The following is a 7,121-nucleotide window of genomic DNA, read 5'->3' as shown; positions in this document are numbered from 1 at the left end:
ATCATTAGTAGCTATATGAGCAACTATATGCCAATAAATTGGAAAATGTAGAAGAAATGGACAAATTTCTAGATGCATACCACATACCAAGATTGAACCATGAAAAAATCCAAAACCCAAACAGACCAATAACAGGTAACAAGATTGAAGTCATAATAAAAAGTCTCACAGTAAAGAAAAGCCCAGGACCCAATGGCTCCAATGCCGAATTCCACCAAACATTTCATGAAAAAAGAATACCAATCCTCCTAAAACTGTCCTGAAAAATAGAGGAGAAGGGAGGCCGGGCACAGTGGCTCACGCCTGTAATCCCAGCACTTTGGGAGGCCGAGGTGGGTGGATCATGAGGTCAGGAGTTCAAGACCAGCCTGGCCAACATGGCGAAACCCTGTCTCTACTAAAAATACAAAAATTAGCTGGGCGTGGTGGCAGGTGCCTGTAATCCCAGCTACTCGGGAGCCTGAGGCAGATAATTGCTTAAACCCAGGAGACAGAAGTTGCAATGAGCTGAGATTGCGCCACTGCATTCCAGCCTGGGTGACAGAGCAAGACTCTGTCTCCAAAAAAAAAAAAAAAAAAAAAAAAATAGAGGAGAAGGGAATACTTGCAAACTCAGAATGTGAGGCCAGTATTACCCTGATACCAAAACCAGACAAAGATACATCAAAAAATAAAACTATAGGCCAATATCCCTGATGAACATTGATGCAAAAATTCTCAACAAAATACTAACAAACCAGCTTAACAAGATCATTCATCACTCTTTCTGTGCCTAGCACAACCATGGCTGTGGTTCCAAGAAGCATCTGAAGCGAGTACCAGCTCCAAAGCATTGGATGCTGGATAAATTGATTGGTGTGTTTACTGCTCGTCCATTCACTGGTCCCCACAAGTTGAGAAAGTACCTCCCTGTCATCATTTTCCTAAGGAACAGACTTAAGTATGCCTTGACAGGAGATGAAGTAAAGAAGATTTGCATGCAGTGGTTTATTAAGATCAATGGCAAGGTCCAAACTGATGTAACCTACCCTGCTTGGATTCATGGAGGTCATCAGCATTGACAAGACTGGAGAGAATTTCCATCTGATCTATGACACCAAGGGTCACTCTGCTGTTTATCATATTACATCTGAGGAGGCTAAGTACAAGTTGTGCAAAGTGAGAAAAATCTTTGTGGGTACAAAAGGAATTCCTCATCTGGTGATTCATGATGTTCACACCATCCACTACCTTGATCCCCTCATCAAGGTGAATAACAGATTCAGATTGGTTTGGAGACTGGCAAGATTACTGATTTTATCAAGTTCAACATTGGTAACCTGTGTATAGTGACTGGGGGGTGCTAACCTGGGAAGAATGTGTGTAATCACCAACAGAGAGAGACATCCTGGATCTTTTGATGTGGTTCATGTGAAAGATGCCAATGGCAACAGCTTTGTCACCCACCTTTCCAACATTTTTGTTATTGGCAAGAGCAACAAACCATGAACTTCTCCTCCCTGAAGAAAGGGTATCTGCCTCATCATTGCTGAAGAGAGAGATGAGAGACTGGCAGCCAAACAGAGAAGTGGGTGAAATGGTCTCTAGAGACATGTTAGAAAGCTTTTTGTACTTAATTAAAGATAATATAGCATGAAGAAAAGATCACTCATCATGACCAAGTTGGATTTATCCCAGGAATGCAAGGATTGTTGAACATACATCATACCAACAGAATGAAAAACTAAAACCATATGATCATTTCAACTGATGCCAAAAAAAGCATTTGATAAAATTCAACATCCCTTCATGATAAAAGAAAAACCTCAAAAAACTGGGTATAGAAGGAACATAACCTCAACATAATAAAAGCCATATATAACAGACCCACAGCTAGTATCATACTGAATGGGGGAAAAACTGAAAGCCTTTTCTCTAAGATCTGGAACACAACAAGGATGCCCACTTTTGTCACTGTTATTAAACATATTACGGGAAGTCCTAGCTAGAGCAATCAGAGAAGAGAAGGGCCTCCAAATTGGAAGATCTCTATAATGAAAATTCTAAAATGGTGATGACACACACACAAAAAAAGAAAAGACATTTCATGTTCATGGATTGGAAGAATCAGTATTGTTAAATGTCCATACTACCCAAAGCAATCTACAAATTCAATGCAATCCCTATCAAAATACTAATGGCATTCTTCACAAAAATAGAAACAACAATTCTAAAATGTATATAAACCACAAAAACCCAGACTAATCAACTCTATCCCAAGCAAAAATAACAAAACTGGAGGAATTACATTACCGGACTTCAAATTATACTACATCAAGTTAGGGTAAGAAAAAAAATTATACTACAGCGCTATAGTAAGCAAAACAGCATGGGACTGGCATAAAAATAGACATATAAACCAGTGGAACAGAATAGAGAGAGTCAAGAAACAAATCCCCGTACCCACAATGAACTCATTTTCAACAAAGGTGCCAAGAACATATACTGGGAAAAAGTCTCTTCAATACATGGTGCTGGGAAAAATGGATAATCATATGCAGAAGAAAGAAACTAGACCCCATCTCTCACCATAAACAAAAATCAAATAAAAATGGATTAAAGACTTAAATCTAAGATCTCAAACTGTGAAACTACTAAAAATATATTGGGGAAAGTCTCCAGAACATTGATGTAGGCAAAAATTTCTTGAGTAATACCCCACAAGCACAGGCAACCAAAGCAAAAATGGAGAAATGGGATCACATCAAGTTAAAAAGACTTTGCACAGAAATGGAAACAATCAACAAAGTGAAGAGACAACTACCAGAATGGGAGAAAATATTTGCAAGCTGGCCATCTGACAAGGGATTAATAACCAGAATAAGTAAGGAGCTCAAACAACTCTATAGGGAAAAATCTAATAATCCAATCCAAAAAATGGGCAAAAGATGTGCAGAGACATTTCTCAAAAGAAGACATGCAAACAACAAACAGGCATATGAAAAAGTGCCCGATATCACTGATCATCAGCAAAATACAAAACAAAACTACAGTGAGATATCATCTCACCCCAGTTAAAATGGTTTATATCCGAAAGACAGGCAATAAGAAATGCTGGCAAGGATGTGGAGAAAAGGGAACCCTCATACGCTGTTGATGAAAATGAAATTAGTACAACCACTATGAAGAATAGTTTGGAGATTCCTCAAAAATCTAAATATAGAGCTGGGTATATACTCAAAAGAAAGGAAATCAGCATATTGAAGAGATATCTGCACTCTCATATTTATTGTAGCACTGTTCACAATAGCCAAGATTTGGAAGCAACCCGAGTGTCCCTCAACAGATGAAAGGATAAATAAAATGTGGTACATATACACAATGGAGTACTATTTAGCTATAAAAAGAATGAAATCCTGTCATTTGGAACAACATGGATGGAACCAAAGATCATTACGTTAAGTGAAAAAAGGCAGGCACGGAAAGACAACCATCCCGTGTTCTCATTTATTTGTGGGATCTAAAAATCAAATCAACTGAATTCATTGAGATAGAGTAGAAACATGGTTACTAGGGGCTGGGAAGGTTAGTAGGGGGTTAGGAGGAAGATGGGGATGGTTAATGGGTACAAAAAATAGTTCAAAAGCATGAATAAGACCTAGCATTTGATTGCACAGCAGGATGACTATAGTTGATAATAATTTAATTGTATATTTAAAAATAACTTAAAAAGTATAATTGGATTGTTTGTAACACAAAGAATGAATGCTTGAGGGGATGGATACCCTACTCTCCATGAAGTGATTGTTACACATTGCATTCCTGTATCAAAACATCTCATGTTCCTGATAAATATATACACTTACTATGTACCCACAAAAATACAAACAAAATATTTTATTTATTTTTATTGTCAAGCAGTATTCCGTGGCATGGATGTGCCGCAATATGTTTAACCAATTATTCACCTGGTGAAGGACATCTAAGTTTGTTCAAATTTTGGACCATTATAAATAAAACTACATAAACACTCATTTGCAGAGTTTTGTTTGGTTTTATTTTGTGTTTTTCAGAGACTCACTCTTTTGCCCAGGGTGGAGTGCAGTGATGTGATCACAGCTCACTGCTGCCTCAACCTGCCATGCTTAAGCAATCCTCCTGCCACTGACATCTGAATAGCTGGGACTACAGGGGAACACTGCTACATGCAGCTAATTTTTCATGTGCAGGTTTGTATATTAACATTAAATCTGGCCAGGCGTGGTGGCTCATGCCTGTAATCCCAGCACTTTGGGAGGCCGAGGCAGGCGGATCACAAGGTCAGGAGATCGAGACCATCCTGGCTAACACGGTGAAACACCGTCTCTACTAAAAATACAAAAAATTAGCTGGGCGTCGTGGCGGGCGCCTGTAGTCCCAGCTTCTCGGGAGGCTGAGGCAGGAGAACGGTGTGAACCCGGGAGGCGGAGCTTGCAGTGAGCTGAGATCGCACCACTGCACTCCAGCCTGGGAGACAGCGAGACTCCATCTCAGAAACAAACAAACAAACAAAAAACAAAAAAAAAAAACAACATTAAATCTTGATCTCTCTGGAATAAGCGCCCAAGAATGCAACTTCAGGGTGATATGGTAGTTGCATGTTTAATTTTTCAAGAAACTGCAATATTGTTTCCATAATGTTTTCCATAATGAGTGTGCCATTTTACTTTCCTACCAGCAATGTGTGAGTGATCTAGTTTCTCCACATTTTTGACAGCATCTGGTTTTGTCACTATTTTTTATTTAAGCTATTTTGTTACGTTTGTAGTAATAACTCATCATGGTTTTAATTTAAATCTCTAATGGCTAATGATGTTAAATACCTTTATATGTTCTTACTTGACACCTGCATATCTTCTGCTATGATTTAAATGTTTTTGTCCTGTGAAACTCATGTTGAAATTTAATCCCCAATGTAACAGTATTAAGAAGTGAGGACTTGCCATGGATTAATGGGTTACCATGGTAGCGGGTTAGTTAACAAGAATGGGTCTGTTATAAAAGCCAGTTTGACTCTCAGTGTGCCCCTCTCACCTTGATCTTAGACTCCTCAACCTCTAGAACTATAAGAAATAAACTTCTAGGCCAGGTTAGGTTGTGCACACCTGTAATCCCAGCACTTTGGGAGGCAGAGGCAGGAGAGTTGCTTGAGGCCAGGAGTTTGATAGATCAGACTGGGCAACATCGTAGACACTGTCTCTACAAAATTATTTTTTAAATTAGCCAAGGATGATGGCGCATGTTTGTAATCTTAGCTACTTGAAAGGCTGAAGCAGGAGGATCTCTTTTTTTTGAGATGGAGTCTCACTCTGTCACCCAGGCTGGTGCAATCTCGGCTCACTGTAACCTCCGCCTCCTAGGTTTACTCTACTGCACTCCAACCTGGGCAACAGAGGATTTTGAATTATGAATTCAGTTTACTTAGTAGCTATACAATGTTTCAAATGCTCTATTTCATATTGGATGAATTGTGTTTTTTAAGAAATTGATTCATTTCACCTAAGTTGCCAAATTTCTGAACATAGAATTGTTCTTAATATTCCCTTATTCTTTGAGCGTATGCAGGTTCTATAATGATATCCCTGTTTTCTTCTTGATATTAGTAATTTGTGTCTTCTCTCTGTTTTTTCTTTTCAGCCACGCTAGAGGTTTGTCAACATTACTAATGTTTTCAAGGAAACAGTTCTTTGTTTCATTGACTTTTTCCCTTTTTTTTTTTTTTTTTCTTTTTTTCGAGACAGAAGCTCCCTCTGTCACCCAGGCTGGAGTGCAGTGGTGTAATCATGGCTCACTGCAATCTCAAACTCCTAGGCTCAAGTGATCCTCCCACCTCAGCCTCCTGAGTAGCTAGGACTACAGACATGTACAACCATACCTAGTCAATTTTTTAAATTTTATAGAGACAGAGTCTCACTATATTGCCCAGACTGGTCTCATAATCCAGGCCTCAAGCAATCCTCCTGCCTCTGCCTTTCAAAGTGTTGGGATTACAACTGAGAGTCACTGCACCCAGCCCATTTTTTCATTTTTTAAAAGCTTTATTGAGGTATAATTGATAAAATTGTGTATATTTAAAGTGTACAAGATGATGCTTTGATATATATATAGATTGTGAAATGATTACCACAATCAAGTTAATTAACATAATCATCACCTCACATAGATACCTTGGATGTGTGTGTGTGTGTGTGTATGTGAGAGAGAGAGAGAGAAAGAGAGAGAGAGAGAATGCTTAAGATGTACTCTCATAGCAAATTTCAAGTATGCAGAACAATATTTTTAAGTATAATTCTCACACTGTACATTAGAACCTCAAATTGTATTCATCTTATTACTGAAGGCTTGCACCCTTTGCCCACCATCTCTTCATTTCCCACAGCCCCAGTCCATGGCAACCATCATTCTACTCTGTTTCTATGAGATCACAATGGCAGTATTTCCTTCATTTTATGGCTCAATAATATTCTATTGTACATACATAACACATTTTTTATCCATTGATAAAATCCAATCCAATGTTCATCCATCCATTGAACATGGGAGTGTAGATATCTCTTTAAGATACTGATTTCCGTGACTTCAGAGATATACCCAGACTTGGGATTGCTGGATTATATAGAAGTTTTATTTTTAGTTTTGTAAGGAATCTCCATACTGTTTTCTATAGTAGCTATACCAATTTACATTCCCACCAAAAGTTTGAGACAGTTTTCATTTATCCACATTTTTGCCAACACTTGGTTTCTTTTGATATTTTTATTAGAGACATCCTAAACAGATGTGAGATTATCTCTCATTGTGGTTTTGATTTGCATTTCCCTAATGGTTAGTGATGTTTAGTACCCTTTCCTGTATCTGCTGGCCATTTGTGTATCTTCTTGGAAAAATATCCATTCAGGTCTTTCGCCCATTTTGAAACCAGATTATTTGTGTTTTTGTTGTTTTTTTGTTTGTCTGTTTGTTTGTTTTGCTATTGAGCTGTATGAGTTCCTTATACATTTTAGTTGTTAGCCCCTTATATCAGATGTATTTTCTCCCATTCTGTAGGTTGCCTTTCCATTTCGTTGATTGTTTAGTTTGCTGTGCAAAAGCTTTTTTTTTTT

General features: G+C 38.1%; 1 pseudogene; it reads left to right on the top strand.

The window, feature by feature from the left end:
* Window positions 1-803: 803 nt before the first annotated feature.
* Window positions 804-1,575, top strand: LOC100604430 (annotated as a pseudogene).
* Window positions 1,576-7,121: the final 5,546 nt, after the last annotated feature.

This window comes from Nomascus leucogenys, chromosome 14, assembly GCF_006542625.1.
Source record: "Nomascus leucogenys isolate Asia chromosome 14, Asia_NLE_v1, whole genome shotgun sequence".
NCBI classification, from domain to species: domain Eukaryota; kingdom Metazoa; phylum Chordata; class Mammalia; order Primates; family Hylobatidae; genus Nomascus; species Nomascus leucogenys.
The sequence above is the reverse complement of the archived record's forward strand: the minus strand, read 5'-3'. Positions and strand labels throughout refer to the sequence as shown.